Consider the following 17,706-nt stretch of genomic DNA (forward strand, 5'->3'; position numbering starts at 1 on the left):
AAAGAACTCTTAAGAACTGTATTTCTGTTATGAGTATATATGAGTGCATGTAAAAATTGATTTTAATGTTATAATATAAAAAAAAAAAACTAGAGGAGGTAGAAAGGGAATTGTACCAGGAAAAGGGGAAAGTGGAGGTAAAATGAGGGAAATTACATCTCAGGAAAAGGCAAAGAAAACCGATTATAATTGAGGGAAAGAAAGGAGGGGGGTAAACATTGTGCGAATCTTACTCTCATCACATCTGGCTCAAAGAGAAAAAATTAGACATATTTGGTATCACAGAGAAACTTCTCTCACCTTATAGAAAAGTGGGAGGAGAAAGGCAAAAAAGGAAGGGTTAAGCTACATAGAAGGGAAAACAGAAATAGTAGGGAAAAGATATTAAGAAGTGGGCGGAGCTCTAAAGGGGAAGGGCTGCTTGAGGCAAGTGGTGCTCATAAATAAAATACTGGGGAGAAGGGAAAGGGGAAAAGGAAAGAGAAAAGTATAATTTAGGGTTAATAAGATGGCAGGAAGTACAGAATTAGTAGCTTTAACTACAAATGTGAATGGGGTGAACTCTCCCATAAAGCATAAACAGATAGGAAATTGGATTAAAAGCCAGAATCCTACAATATGTTGTTTACAAGAAACACATTTAGAGCAGAGTGATACATACAGAGTAAAGGTAAAAGACTAGAGCAGGTGCTTTAAGTGAAGTTAAAAAAAAAAAAGGCAGCAGTAGCCATCCTGATCTCAGAAAAAAGCAAAAACAAAAATTGATTTAATTAAAAGAGATAAAGAAGGAAGTTATGTCTTACAAAGGGTACCATAGATAATGAAGCAATATCAATACTAAACATATATGCACCAAATGGTATATCATGGAAATTCTTAAAGAAGAAGTTAAGAGAGCTACAAGAAGAAATAGACAGCAAAACTATAATAGTGGGAGATTTCAACCTTGCTCTCTCAAAACTAGATAAATCAAACCACAAAATAAATAAGAAAGACGTTAAAGAGGTAAGTAGAATACTAGAAAAGTTAGGTAATATAGATCTTTAGAGAAAATTGAATGGAGACAGAAAAGAGTACACTTTCTTCTCAGCAGTTCATGGAACCTATATAAAAATTGATCATATATTAGGACATAAAGACCTCAAAATCAAATGCAGAAAGGCAGAAATAGTAAATGCATTTTTTTTTCAGATCATGATGCAATAAAAATTACATTTAATAAAAGGCCAGGGGGAAATAGACCAAAAAGTAATTGGAAAACTAAATAATCTCATCTCAAAGAATGAATGGATGAAACAGCAAATCATAGATACAATTAATAATTTCATCCAAGAGAATAACAATAATGAGACAATATACTTGTAAATGCTTAACTCTAGGCATTCACTTCATTTGCGAACACCTTTGTACCACTTTGCATTTATTATTGCCAGTCTCTCCTAATTCCCAGACCTTCAGTGAAATTTCCAGTCATTGTCTTTTGCAGTGCTTAAACCAACTTTACCAAGTTTACCTCTATCTGGAGTCTTCAGAGATCTCTGGCCATTATTTCATAAGAACAATACTTTAAATATCAATATTGCACTAGAGAACATCCATGTGCAAGCTCAAGATCTTTTATCCATGTGTTCACAACCTGCCTTTAGCTGACATCCTGCTGACTCCCAAGTGAACACTAGGTCAAAGAGAGCGACTTCCTCCTCTCCACTGCTTAAATAGGGTCTATGAGGTCACACGCACAGCCAATCATAGAAAGCGACACCTTTAGTTAATGAAGCAATATAAATGTGGCCAGAGTTCCTGCTCATGAGGCAGTCTCTGTAGGCTCACAGCAAATCACTTCTGGGTGGTCTCAAGCATTAATTGCTTGTTTACTACCTGGTGCACTGAACTATACCCAATCCTTACACATATCAAAATTTGTGGGATATAGACAAAGTGGTAATAAGGGGAAATTGTATATCTCTAGATGCTTATTTGCATAAAATGGAGAAAGAGAAAATCAATGAATTGGTCTTGCAACTAAAAAAGCTAGAAAAAGAACAAATTAAAAAACCCCAATCTAATACCAAACTTGAAATTCTAAAAATAAAAGGAGTGATTAATAAAACAAAGTAAAAAGACAAACAAACAAACAAAAAGCAACTTTTGAATTAATAAGTGAAACTAACAGTTGGTTTTAAGGGAAAAAAAACAAAATAGATAAATCTTTAGTTAATTTGATTAGAAAAAGGAGAGGAAAATCAAATTGTTAGTCTCAAAAATGAAAAGGGAGCACTTTCCACCAATGAAGAGGAAATTAGAGTAATAATTAGGAATTATTTTGCCCAACTTTATGCCAATAAATTTAATAACCTAACTGAAATGGAGAAATACTTACAAAAATATAGATTGCCCATATTAACAGAAGAGGAAATAAATTACTTAAATAGCCCCATTTTAGAAAAAGAAATAGAACAAGCTATTAATTAACTCCCTAAGAAAAAATCCCCAGGACCAGATGCATTTACACGTGAATTCTACCAAACATTTAAAGAACAATTAACTCCAATGTTATATAAACTATTTGAAAAAATAGGGATTAAAGGAGTCCTACCAAATTCTTTTTATGACACAGACATGGTACTGATACCTAAACCAAGTAGGATGAAAACAGAGGAAGAAAATTGCAGACCAATCTCCCTAATGAAAATTGATGCAAAAGTCTTAAATAAAATATTAGCAAAGAGATTACAGAAAATCATCCCCAGGATAATATACCATGACCAAAAAGGCTTGATACCAGGCATGCAGGATTGGTTCAATATTAGGAAAACTATTAGCATAATTGACTATGTCAATATCTAATTAATAAAAATCCATATGATTATCTCAATAGATGCAGAAAAAACATTTGATAAAATCCAACATCCATTCCTATTTAAAAAAAAAACACTAGAGAATATAGGAATAAATGGACTTTTCCTTAAAATAACTAGTAGCATTTATTTAGAAATAAGAAAAGCAGTGTTGGCTGTTTGTGCCTCTCCAGGCAACAGCATTTACCTAGAAACACCTGCTTAGTTGCAGGATTCAAGGTTATTTTGACCTGGCTTTAAATCTCCCTTGAACACCCTCCCCCCAAAAAAGTCAGCCAGCAGACCAACAAAGACTGAGAAGAATTAGGAATTAGTGTGTTGGGTATGTATTATTAATCAGGATGGTAAGGGAGTAAAGCTGCTTCTATAGAGAATGTCTGGTTTCTGATAATATACAAAACATTGTCCCTTTATGCACTGATTAATTTATCTGCTTTATGTTTCTTTATGTTTCCTTAATAATTTGGGGATTTTAAGACTTAAATATGGAAATCATTGATACAACAATGAAAGATTCTTGTCTTAACTATCAATAACCGGTATTTCTAACTTTTTTTGCTTTCATGGTCTCTGGGAGAGCCAATACAGCTGGTCTATTATTAGCATTTCACAAATTTGCACAGTAAACAGTGACATAAAAGGCTTCCCAGAACCCACACACAGGCTGTCAATTCTCCAGAGGTCACCCCTGGCCCAGGAATAATTCAACTAATACATAGAATCTGGAGCAGGGTGAGTTTAAGCTACATTTCTCTCTCTCATTTCTCTTTAATTTCTAGTTTGTAAAATGGGGCAGGTTGAAGTTAAACAGCCCTATAGAGAAACATATGAAAAGGTTTTAAAAGACCTGGTTAAAGAGAAGGTTTCATTGTCACATCAAAACAAATTACAAAATTTCTTGGCATAATTGAAAAAACATATCCTTGGTTTCTGTTCCAGGTGACCCTAGATTTAACACAGTAGAAACTAGTGGGGGAGCAATTGACAGAATATTACCAAAAAGTGGAGCTGATGCCTTTCCTCTCCATGTTTTCAGTTGTACAATATTCTAAAATTGTGTATAGTTGATTCTACTTGCTTCTGAGAAATTAAACATTTCTCAGCTCAAATCCAAACAGATCCTGATGAATTACCTTCTTTATTTAGTAAAGCTCAAACCCAGACAGATTTTGATGAATTGTCCTCTTTTCACATCAAAGAGGAACCTCCCAACTCTACTTCAGGATGAGAGCAACAGCAACTTCCTGCTTCTAACTCAGGGGGGAAAAAAAAGGCAGTTTCAAACGCCCTGCTAAAGAACTTAAAGACAAATCCAGGGAATGATTTTCTTTCAGCTGACACCCCTTTGACACTTTTCTAGTAATAGAAATTCCGGACCCAAATAACAAAAGACAACCTGGGTGAGATTATACTCCTTTGCCTACGAAAGCAACACCAAAGGATTATGGCCCTACATCTACATATGTTGAGTCTTTTTTTAAAATTAAAGCTTTTTATTTACAAAACATATGCATGGATAATTTTTCAACATTGATCCTTGAAAAACTTTTTGTTCCAAATTTTTCCCTTCTTTCCCCCACCCCCTCCCCTAGATGGCAGGTAGTCCAATACATGTTAAATATCTTAAAATATATGTTAAATGCAATATATATACACAGTTATCTTACTGCACAAGAAAAATTGGATCTAGACAGAAAAAAACTGAGAAATAAAACAAAATGCAAGCAAACATCAACAGAAAGCATGAAAATGCTATGTTGTGATCCACACTCAGTTCCTGTGATTCTCTCTCTGGGTGTAAATGGCTCTCTTCATCACTGAACAATTGGAACTAGTTTGAATCATCTCATTGTTGAAGAGAGCCACACCCATCAGAATTGATCATCTTATAGTCTTGTTATTGCATGTATATATAATGTTCTCCTGATTCTGCTCATTTCACTTAGCATAAGTTCATGGAAGTCTCTCCAGGCCTCTCTTAAATCATCCTATTGGTCATTTTTTTACAGAATAATATCCCATAACATTCATATGCCATAATTTTTCAGCCATTCTCCAATTGATGGACATCCACTCACTTTCCAGTGTCTAGCCACTATAAAGAGGGCTGCCACAAACATTTTTTGCATATGTGGATCCCTTTCCCTCCTTTAAGATCTCTTTAGAATATAAGCCCAGTAGAAACACTGTTGAATCAAAAGGCTATGCACAGTTCCAAATTGCTCTCCAGAATGGCTGGATGTATTAACAGTTCCACCAACAATGTATCAGTGTCCCTCTTTTCCGACATCCCCTCCAACATTGCGCATTATCTTTCCCTGTCATGCTAGCCAATCTGACAGGTGTGTAGTGGTATCTCAGAGTTGTCTTATTTGCATTTCTCTGATCAATAGTAATTTGGAGCATATGACTAGAAATAGTTTCAATTTTTTCATTTTGAAATTAAATCTGTTTATATTCTTTGACCATTTATCAATTGGAGAAGTTGAGTCTTTTAGAACAGGTTCAACACTCTGTTTTACCCCCACATGATTGACCATACCCTTGCCCATATAAAGTTAAATCCAAGATATTTTTTAATTTGGTCTACAACTTTGGGGGAACAAGGTAGGCTTCAAGCAATAGAAAATCAGACTCACAATGAAAACATTGTAAACATTGCAACTGACCTGGATGAGTCAGTATACTCAGTTAGGGAGACAATTGTTTTTATTCCATGCAAGGATACCAACAAATTGCTGCTTGTACTCACTCTAAGGGCTTAGAAAAGACCCTCCTGCAAAAGATAGAAATGTTTCCTTCATGCAGATCAAACAAGGACCCACTGAGTCTTTCAGTGATTTCCTTGGCAGACTTATAACAGTTGTAAATAGATCTATAATAGAGGGACAGTTCAAAGATATCATTATTAAACAATTAGCGAGGAAGAACTGTAACAAAGATTGTTAAAAAAACAAAAACAAAAACAAAAAAAACCCCACTTCTCTTGGGAGGATCCCCAGATATTGGATGTTGTTTCTCTGTAGACACCCAAACATTTTACACTGATTTATTGTCGGAAGCAATGGTAGCTCTGTCCGGCCCCAGGAGTAATTATTTCAAGTGTGGCAAGCCAAGGCACTTCCCTCCTGGCCACAAGGAGGGAAAGGACAGAATAAACTTTGACCTCCAACTCCTTGTCCCAAATATAAGAAGGGATTTCACTGGGCTTCATAAAGACATGGGGATAGCACTTCTCTCGCAGCCACTGAACACTCAGCCAGCAGTGGCTGAAGGGGCAGACAAAAGCCTTCGTTTCAAAGTTGCCAAGATAAGCAATGTTTACTGTGGTATCAGTTCCTCTTTTGATATCCAATTCTGCCTGTATCTGACCTTTTTCTACTTCTCAAATTAGTATAGTGGAGAACCCAGCTCTCCCCTGTCTACTTCAGGCTTTACTGTTGGTGTAGAGGATGCTGCTTTTAAAGGCTACATTATACATCCTCTCCTCTGGGGCCTTAAGGAAATATGAAAAAGATGGCTGTCATTAATCCTACAATCAAACCATGCATTTCTAGGGGGAGAGGTGTTGGCTTATGGCCTTATTAAATTTTTTAAATTGACATTGAAGATTAGACACAGAACTTCCTGTTTATTGGATTATAGCCATATCTCAATCTTCCAGCCTATGTTAAAGATTAACATCATGGAAAAACATTGAAGGTCTTTAGACACAGGCACCAAGAAAACAGTTTTATCATCCTTGTTCTAGGCAACAGAATTGCCCTCTCAACCAGCTGATACTGCATTGGTCAGGATTGATGTGGTTGCAGCCCTCCACATTAGTACTCACCCTTAAGTGAGTATATAATAGACATCAGGAAAATCAGACTTTATATCATTGATCATTTGCCTATTAATCTATTGGGGTCAGGATTTATTCAGTCAATTAGGAATCTGCCTCAGCACTGAGGTTTTTTCATAGGGGCCACCATAGCCTGCACCTGTTCTGAATTGATTGAAAGTTGATCAACCAGTTTGAACAGAGCAGTGCCCTTACCAGGAAAAGTTGAAGACTTTAAAGGAGATAGTGCAAATTCAACTTGAACAAGGACACAGTGAGCCCTCTAACAATCTTGGAATTCTCAGTATTTGTGATAAAAAAAAGAAAGAAAGAAAGAAAGAAGAAAGGAAACAAAGAAAGAAAGGAAAGAAAGAAAGAAAGAAAGAAAGAAAGAAAGAAAGAAAGAAAGAAAGAAAGAAAGAAAGAAAGAAAGAAAGAAAGAAAGAAAGAAAGAAAGAAAGAAAGAAAGAAAGAAAGAAAGAAAGAAAGAAAGAAAGAAAGAAAGAAAGAAAGAAAGAAAGAGAAAAAAAGAGAAAGAAAGGAAGGAAGGAAGGAAGGAAGGAAGGAAGGAAGGAAGGAAGGAAGGAAGGAAGGAAGGAAGAAATCAGGAAAATGGAGAATATTGACAGATCCAGAGAGACAGAGAATATCTTTCTCCGTTCCCACTCTTAATCGTGCAGCCCTTTATGAGAGATATCAATGGATAAGACTGTCCTTACCCCAGGGTATGAAAAATAGTCCAACCTTATGTCACATGTATGTTACCAATGTTATTAAACCTGTTTGTTAGGGGAAATATCCCAGTTCAATATTGATCCATTACATGATGACCTCCTTGTGGCTTCACCAATATCCTCAGTTGCTGAGGTTATGCTTTAACACATAGTCGGAGTTTTAGAAGCAGTACAGCTACGCATTGCCCCTGATAAAATACAGAGAACCACCACAGGTGATTATCTAGGCTTCAAAGTGTCTCCTGAGTGTATTAAACCAAAAAGATAGAAAAAAGAACAGATCAATTGATTACTCTTAATGACTATCAAAAGCTCTTGGGCGACATCCAATGGTTATGTCCAATATTGCCCTTAACAAATTCTCAGTTAAAGCCTTAGTATGATACTCCTGGTGATCCAACATCCCTCCATTCTCTCACTTCTGCAGCAAAAGCTGCTTTGGAGCAAGCCGTAGATGCTCTTCACTCAGTGTCTCATCGATATGACCCAGACCTTCCAGTCACCTTGTCTCTTTTTCCTACCCCTGAGTATCCTACTGCAATACTCCACCAGAGTGATTTTATTTTAATATTTTTTTAAATTTTTTTTTGTCCTATTCATCCTCACCATATGATTCTGCCTTATGCATCGTTAGCAGGACGTCACCTACAAATAGCGGTTAAAAGGAAATTTTTGTATTTAGCTTCCTTGCCAGAATCTATTGCTACTATGTATACTCACAGACAACTGGATACTCTTTTTTCACAGGACTTTGAATGGCAAGTGCTTTTCATATATGCTATTCCTTTTATACCTCTATCTCGTTCCACACTGCCAATTTTGTCTACTGTTTCCTCTTGACCATGGATCATCCCTCACATAACCAGTTTTTCTCCCTTATCACAGGTTCCTCATGCATACACAAATGCCACAAAGCATAATAGAGCCTCCTTGCCTGATTCTCTCAGTCCTTTGTGTTTACCCAGGCTAATGAACTCTTTGCAATTTTTCAGGCATTAACTTATATTCTTGGTTCTTTAAATATTATCTCTGATAGTCAATATGCAGTGAATACTGTTTGGCAATTAGAGACGGCTATCCTCTACAGAGGTTCTAATGATATATTTCAACTGCTTTTTGACCTCCAGTCCTTATTATATTCTTAGTCCTCATTTCTATATCGTCCATCTCTGCTCTCCCACTAGTCTCCCCAGACCAATGGCTGAATTTAATACCATTGCTGATTCTCTTCTCCTAGATACTCTCCAGGAAGCTCAACTTGGACATCCACATCTTTCAGCTAAAGCATTTCGTCATTTGTTCCATCTTAAAAGAGAGCAAGCTCAATAGATTGTAAAGAATTGTCCTGCTTGTCTTCCATTCTCCCCCACTTCCTCTTCTTTCCTCTATTAACACCCATGGTCATTTTCCTAATGATCTCTCGCAGTGATGTTACTCGTGTTTCAATGTTTGAATGCCTTTGTTATGTATATGTTTCTACAGATACTTGTTCTTTTTCACTTTTTCCTCTACACATGGTTCTGAGAACACAGCAGCAGTCAAGGCTCATTTTCTTCTTGCAGGTGGAAAGATTTAGCTATGGGGCAATGGCATGGTCCAGCCACGATGGAAAGATGGGAGAAGGGGTTTGTTCTTCTCATTACAGATTCTGGAGACAAGATAACCATACAGACTGTTGAGAAAGCAGTTGCTGCTCCATGATGCTCTTACTGTGCCTGCTCATTTTTCTATCACCAGTATGTGTCTCCATGGAACTCTGCTGGGCCTTGTGGGATGTTCCACCGTGGTTCTCACTGATGACAGGAGGTTGTGTCTTTCAGGTGTTAAAGGAACTACTAATAGGTTCTCTGAGATGGCCAAGGGTGTGCCCTCTTGCTAGATCTCCACCTGGGACGTAGCACTAACTCCAGGTGTTTTCCTTCTACGGATTCACCCATGCAGTACTGAGAGGGCTAGGCACAGAGTAATCCCGGAAGAGAATAAGTATAAATAGCTAACTTTGAGTCAAAATCAAAAAGAGATGCAGGTATACATATGCACATTTGCTCTTGAATTCGAATTTTCCTGCTCTTGCTTCCTGCTAACCTCTGCTGAGATTACCAATAAAGAGAGGCTGTTTTGCACCTCAAGAATGGCTCATCTTTGTGTGTATTCGGGGATATCCTGAAGACTGGTATGTATGGCCCTGGCAGTCTAGAATAGTATACATGGATGGTCTGGCACAGTCCCTCACAGCCTCACTATGATTCTAGTTTTAAATGGCCAGGGATTGTGGATGTGACTTGTATGGATTGTATGCTTTTGCAATGTTTATTTTATGGAACACATACCAAAGCCCAAGACCTGTGGCCCAAAAAACAGATCCATGTCTATATTGTTACCCATACTCCTTTTGCTATCCTCCCTATAATACCACCATGGTATGATTCTCCTATCCAGGAAAATCTGTATTATTTTAGGCTTAAAAGAAAAAAAGAGATGTATTTCATGTATTATTTTAAGGATAATGCTCCTAGCAACTCTTATTGCTTCTGCAACCTCCATTGCTGTTTCCATATGAGCTGTCCATGAGAATGGACAGCTCATTTTGTAATCACTTTACAGCATATCACCCTTGCATTGCAAAAACAAGAAGCTATTAATCAGGATTTGTTACAGAAGTGAGAGATACTTTGTTAGCTTTAAGAGATCATGTAGGCTATTTATAAAGGAGATTTACACTAAATATGACTATAGATTTCACCCTTTGTGTGTTAATTGCTGTTATAGTTTATGGATCTGATTATTCTTGGGACCAGCTAAGAGCTCATTTGTTTGGAGTGTTTAACTCTTCTAAGATTGGTGTTGATAAGGCAACCTTTGAAAAAATCATCCAGTTCATTAATTTGGCTTCTATAGATCAATAAGACCTTAAGAGCATTGCTTATGAAATTAGGAAGTTTTTCCAGCAAGCCCCGACTTCATGGCATTGGGCACTCACCTTCCTTGGTTCTATTCTCATCCTATTATTGCTACTCACACTCTATTGCCTGATTCCTTGGTTTTGTCCAGTAGCTGGAGGTATCTACAAGTAGATAGTGATTGTCAGTCACTGGATATATCTGCAACAAAAAGAAAAAGGGGGAATTTGCTCTCCAGGCAATGACACTTACCTAGCAACACCTGCTTAGTTGCAGAATTCAAGGAATGAAAAAAGTTTTTCTGCAGTGAAAGGGTCCATACCTCCCTATTCATGGAAGATATAGTTTTGCACTTATAAGAAATGTTTGAAGTCTATCCACATATAAGTGGTGATGAAGTGAGACCTACTTTTGCATAAATATTTCTTGCCAATCTCTGTGCTTTTATGAAAAGCTGGAACTGGACAGCCCTTTAGTATCCAGCTTCTTAAACTCCATGTGGGATCTCATAACTGAATTGCAGGTCATGCAATTATGATTTATTATCAGTAAATGTTTGATTTGGATACCTATTTTATATACCTATGTACCCAGTCATGTTAAAATTTCTCAAACAAAAGGGGACCATGAGTGGAAAAGAGTTTGAGAAGTTCTGCACAGTCACTATAATGAATGAGACTTGTTTATATGGGATTTACATCTTTTATTCTGGGAAAGTGTGGATGAGTCCTCACCAGTCAGTCCAGAATAGAAGTGCACTGGATTATGGTACAAGAACCACTCCAACCCCCAGTAAATCCTAAGCTACCACCATCTTTATAAGCTCTAGAGCCAAACTTTTTTATTTTAAAAAAAAAGTAATACACATTGTTTTATGAATCATGTTGGGAGAGACCATGGGAGAGATGAAAAAAAGTGAACATAGTATTGTTGATTTATATTCAGTCTCCTTAGATCTTTTTCTGGATGGAGATGGCATTGTCTGTCCAAAGGGATTGTAGAGTCAAACTTTTTGTGTGACTTGCCCCCTAACAGGCAGCTAAATGGGACGCTCCCTCAATAGATCATACAATCCCTTAATGGTATTCCTTCCATGGTCATTATATGCTCTGGGGTCTCCTGCCATAGCATCTATAACCAGTGCCCAAACTGGATATTTCTTTTATCCCCTTCTGTCAACCTCTGAACCCCACTACTTTATTTACACTCCCAGACAAAAGGCAAATCAATTCAGTTTTACCAACAGCAACTTTCTTCCAAAACTGACCTAATAGAATCAGCTACCTAAAGTCTTCCAGCTAACTGCAGCTACTGACAAATGAGCTCCTAATTGAGATACCAACCTCAATATATCCTCAATATACCCAATGTCCCCTTAGTACACCCAGTCTTTTACATTATCATACTTCATCCCTGTCTTCCAGAGGGAACCCACCCCAGAGTGATCACTGCATGTCAAGAATTGCTACATGGTCAAAATAACCTCCAAGAAGACTTCAGAGGGAGAGCCTACCAAGCTGCACTGTTTCCAGACCAGGCAGAGAGTGACAGAGATGATAAGTAACCTAAGGGGGCAGAAAGTAGGCACTCTATTCCCTTTAGACAGGGAAGCATGTGTCAGGACTATATATAAGTATAAAAGAACAAGGGTGCACAATTCAATTAGGAAATATTAGGAAATTCTTGGATATTGCTTACAAAGTTTCTCTATGGTTACTTGAGGAGGGTTGTTATAATTGTGAGAGAAATATTGTTTTTGGTGAACAGATCACTTATGATAAGCAATGCTCAAGAGAAATACAAAAAAGGCATTTTACCATATGCAATCTCATTAAACAAAGTTTGAAATCAGAAACAGAAAAAGAGGTCAGGAAATTTAGTTGGAGTACCGACAGGCCCATCTCTTAGCAGTAGATGTTCCTCTCCTGAGCCTGAGGAGGATGATATTGAATGCCAAACCTCTACCACTTTTGGCCCCTCCATATTCTTGTGTCTGTCCAGATTTACAGTCTTTCCAATATTCTCCTAATAGAAAAGCCTAACAATGAAATCTGGATGACAGAATTTTTAGAACAGACTCGACTGACTGCCACTCAAGTTGCTTCAGGAGCAAACATGAATTTATATTTTGAGCAACTTAGTGACATGGGTAGGAGGCAGGAAGGAGGCTTTGGCCACTGAACCAGTAAATTGGCAAAAAGCTGGAAAGATAGTAACCAATTTCACTTAATAATAGATGGCTATGAGGCAGGGATATATTACACCAATTAGGGATGAAAATCACAACAGATTTTTAGGAGGGATCATTGCTGCTGTGGCTTCCATCACTCCAAATATGACTTGAACTATCACCACATTGGTATGGGCAGAGCAATGGTCCCTGACCAAAGAAAAACCAGCCACTCTACATCAATTAGTACAAGAACAATTAGAGTTAGGACATATTGAGGAAACAGCCTATGGAACTCCCCTATATTTGTTATAAAGAAAAAACCTGATAAATGGAGAATGTTAACAGATTTGAGACAAGTAAACTCAGTCCTGAAAGACATGGGTTCTTTACAGGCAGGTTTGTCATTCCCAAACTTGATCCCCAGGGAATGGCCCTGATGGATAATAGATATTAGGGATTGCTTTTACTCTGTTGTCCTTTACCCTGAGGACAGGGATAAATTTGCTTTCTCGGTACCAACATATAATTTTCAAGGATCTGTGAAGAGATTTCAGTGGAAGTTATTGCCACAAGATATGAAAAATAGCCCAAGTACATGCCAATGGTATGTTGATAAAGCTATTAGCAATATAAGAAAACATTACTCCGATATAGTTATCTTCCATTATATGGATCTTGACTGGTCATTCACAGCCAGGGGATTTGGAGGAGATCTTACAAATAACAGAGAATTAAAACAATTAGGTTTAATAATATCATCAGAAAAAAATTCAAAAAACCCCACTTTTAGCTATTTGGGTTCTACTCTTCAGCCAGAGGGTATACATCAAAAATCACCTGAATTCCAAACTGACCAGGCCACACATTAAATCAGGTCTAAAAACTGATTGGGGAAATTCAGTAGCTTAGACCTTGAACTTGTATAAGTAACACTCTGATGTTTCCTTTGTATAAAATGTTTGAGGGTGATCCTTGATTAGATTCCAGCAGGACATGGACTCCTGAAGCCCTTGATAGCATAAAGCAGATAACACAAATAACAGCAAAAGCAAGCAATCAAAGAGTACTTCCACAAAAAAAGCTTACATGGCTCTGTTATTTTAGCTCCTGTACAACCCATAGGAATTATACATCAAAACAATGATATTTATGAATGGCTATATATTTCAAAGACAAAAAGGTCACTAGAACCATATTTAGACATGACAACTGAAATAGTGAGGAAAACTTTGCTTAGAATTATACAATTAACAAGAGAAAGAGGAATTATATGGGTTAACATAGATAAATATAGTTGCATTGCTACTCAGGAAATCTGAACGATTTTGTTAGGGTTAGGAGAGGTAAGAACAGGAAAACTCCTAACCATTACCATTCTATGAAAATTGGCAATGGATATTTCTCACAAAAACAAAAATACATGCACTTAAAGGCCCTAATGTGTTCACTGATGCCACCAAACAGAATAAAGTGTCCATATATTCCCCACAATTGGGCATCTTTAATGTATTCAATTTACCTTAAACCTTTACACAGCAAAATAAGATGTATGCCACTATACAAGCATTGAAAATAGACAAACCTATCAATATTATTTCAGACATCCACTATGCAGTTTGAGTGATCCAGAGAATAGAAACAGCATATATAAAGGCTCAACAGGACCTAATTTTTTTATTGTTTCAGGAGGTACAAGAAGTGATTTTAATGGGAGTCCATACTTTTTACATTCTGCATATCCATTCTCATTGAGATGGACTGGGGCATATATTTGAAGAGAATAAAATAGTAGATAGTCTGCTTATACAAGGAATCCTCCTTTGTTCTCTAGAACAAGCAACAAAAGCCTATAAACACTTGCATCTGTCTACCAGATCTCTCCAGAGATTGTATGGGATGTCCTGGCAAGAAAAAGCAAGCATAGTAAAAAAAAAAAAAAAAAGAAAAAAAAATGTAACTTATGTACCTTATTTTTTGTTTGTTTTCCTGAGGCAATTGGGTTTAAGTGACTTCCCTGGCTCACACAGCTAGGAGGTGTTAACTTCAGGGCTGGTGCTCTATCCATTGCACCACCTAGTTGCCCTTGTGTACCTTATTCTCAAAGACCTATAGGGCTGGAAACTAACCCCAGAGATGACAGGCCAAATGATAATATGGCAAATGAATGTTACACATATGGGAAAAACGTGCATTCATGTTTCAGTTGACACTTATTTGGGCTTTGTAGCTGCATCTTCTCAACAAGGAAGCTTCCTCACATGTAATAAATCACATTTCACTGTTTTGCTTCTATGGACATTCCACACACCATCAAGACTAATAATGGGCGCTTATACATTTCAAAAATTGTGAAGACCGAGTTAGCACTCTGGATACCTTAGAATCAGCCAGAGTCAGGATAAGCAAAAGTCCTTGATCTTTATTCTTGGTCTTTTGGGGTAGCACTCAGGGGAATAGACATAGCAATCTCCACACCTTCTTTCTCTCTCTCCACCACCAAAAAGTAACTCCTGTTTGTCTTACTCCATCCTCTGATCGCTCTCACAATTCTCTGTCTACACCCACAGATCAGCCAGCACAGAATAGTTGGGCAGGACCATTCTCCAAGCATATGTTGATAGAATATTGTCCAATTGGTAATTAGCCTTAAGTGCTCAGACCTCAGTGCAACTCAGTTTCAGCCCTTTACAAAAAATATTAAACAGTTCTTAGAGGAATTCTCTATACATCATATTTTTGGAATTCCTTACAGCCCCACAGGACAGCCCATTAAAGAAAGGACTAATCAAACCCGGAAGAGAGTTATCAAAAAACAAAGAGGGAGATAGGGTTACTCAGATATAGATAAAGCAGTATACACAATAAATTATTTAAAATTTGATTCAAATGATTTCAATCCAGCTATGAAGTATTCTCTGGTAAAAATAGACAGAGAATTACTAAAAGATAACAATAACATTTCTTCTTTCTTAGGAAGGCCCCCTAAGAACAAGCCTGTGGTAATGAAAAAAGTCCTAAAGGTTCAGTCCACAGAATTGAAGAGGGGAAAAAAGAAAAAAAGGCGACCATCAAAAAGGAGAAGGCGCTCCCCCAAGACAGCTAACAAGATGCTTTCTATATATATCATGAGACACACAATTGAGCAATAAAAAAGACTATTAATTTTAAGTGATCAAGTGGAGTGCTGTTCACTGGCTTGCTAAAAATTATATGAACACAATCAGTGGACTTGAGCTAATAGAAGCAATAGAGAAGAAGAAACGACGCAAAGCTCTTAAGGTTTCCTGGAACCATGAGAGGAAGAAGTAGTAGAACTGGATCAGAGAAAGGACCAGAGCATGTATGTCTTATGTAACAAAGCCAGATTAGAACCCATGCATGAATGGTGAGAACAAAGGAAGGACCTTTTTAAAAAAACCTATTTTGGGGTAAGAGGAAGATGGAAGAAGAGATAAGAGGGTTTCTAATTTTTGGTGAATTAAATAGTGGGTGGTTGGGACCCTGTAAAAAAATAGAAATTGCCAGATTTGACATTAGATGTCAAGTCCTGGCTCTTCCACTTGCTATCTATGTGACTTTGGACGAGCAATCTAATATCTCTAGGATTCGATTTCTTCATCTATGCTATCTCTATGACTTTGGACAAACCAGTTTCCTCATTTACGCTATGTGACTTTGGACAAGCTATTTAATATCTTCGGTTCTGTTTCCTCATCTATAAAACAAAGGGATGGGATTAAATGGCCTCTGAGGTCCCTCTTAGATCTAAATCTATTTGGAATCAGAGGACTTGGGTTGGAGTAAAGGATTTGTTACTTATACCTGTAAGATAGCAAATCACTTTCACCCCACAGCATTGAAAGAGGGGATGGGACTTAATTGGTGCTAAGGTTATTTCCAATTTTAAATCTCTGGTCCCATGACATTTTTGCTCCTTGAGGACATTCTACATTCCACACATTCAATCAGTGCATTCTCACATTGAACTTCTTCTTAAAATGACCCTTCCAATCTTTAGGCATTGTAGTCACCCAAATTCAAACCCTCCCTTAATTTTGCCCAAGGATCCATCCTTGAGCAATAATATTCCCTGCTTTTTTTTTTTTCTCATTGCCAGTCCTGTACATTTTCTTTTTGTTAGGTTTTCATGCTGGAAAAACAGATTATTGGGATATTCAAGCAAGCTGAGCACCAGCCTACTGCAATATCCTGCCAGTATTTTTAATAAAATTCTAGTGGGCAGCTAGCTGATAGAGTATCAGACATGAAGTTCAAGAAAACTCATCTTCCTGAGATCAAATCCAACCTCAGGTACTTACTAGTTGGATGATCCTAGGCAAGACATTTAACCTGGTTTCCCTCAGTTTCCTCACCTATAAGATGAAATGGAGAAAAGGATGGCAAACCACACCAGATATTTGCCAAGAAAACCCCAGATGGGATCCCAGAGTTTAACATGACTGAAAATTGACTGAACAAACTTTGAGCAGGTTAGAGTTAGTCCCAAAGGATTCTGGAATCATTAATTTAGAATTTGACCTTAGAGACAATGAAGTCTAATCCATTACTTTTATAGAAAATTACTTACTGGGATCACATGGTTGATATGTGGGGAGGGACTTGAACTTAAGTCTTCCTGACTCCAAGCCCAATGTTTTATCCACCATTTTGTGCAGATTCCACATTCAGTGGCAAAACTCCAGAGATGTTTGCTGCATCTGGGTATACAAAATCCACAATGTATACTTTCTAGCTGATAACCATGACTTCCTTAAGGAATAAAAAAGTTTGCTTGAATTCAACCCAAGTACAAATAGGATTTTTGTTTGTCTGCTTGCTTGTTTTTATTCAACCCACTGAGATCTTGTCCCCATATCAGGTCATAGAAGTATAGACAGCAAGACATTGTATTTGATCCTAAAGAATGGAACTAGGAGTAATAAACTCAAGTTACAAAGGGAAAGATTTCAATTTGACATAAGGAAAACTTCCCTAGCTTCTCAGAGCTGCCCCCAAGTACTATGTACAGCTTCGGTAACTAGAGTATTTTAATAGGAAGCAATATGAGCTCTTGTTCAGATGTTACAGAGGGAATTTATACTTTAGGAAGGGACTGAGTTTGGTAACTCTTTGACTTCTAAATTCTCTAACTCTGAAATTCTCAGCTTCTCAAATTTATTTGAGAGAGAAAGCGATCTCAGTTCTGATTCATTAGAAA

The 17,706-nt window shown here is 37.3% G+C and overlaps 1 long non-coding RNA gene across 1 annotated transcript; it reads left to right on the plus strand.

Annotated features, from left to right (window-relative positions):
• Nucleotides 1-3,076: 3,076 nt before the first annotated feature.
• Nucleotides 3,077-17,187, plus strand: LOC141553525 (uncharacterized). The gene is made up of 3 exons (XR_012485494.1): nt 3,077-3,180; nt 11,740-11,895; nt 15,462-17,187. It is a non-coding gene; the product is annotated as an uncharacterized LOC141553525 (long non-coding RNA).
• Nucleotides 17,188-17,706: the final 519 nt, after the last annotated feature.

The sequence above is a fragment of the Sminthopsis crassicaudata genome, chromosome 2 (genome assembly GCF_048593235.1).
Source record: "Sminthopsis crassicaudata isolate SCR6 chromosome 2, ASM4859323v1, whole genome shotgun sequence".
Classification (NCBI taxonomy): domain Eukaryota; kingdom Metazoa; phylum Chordata; class Mammalia; order Dasyuromorphia; family Dasyuridae; genus Sminthopsis; species Sminthopsis crassicaudata.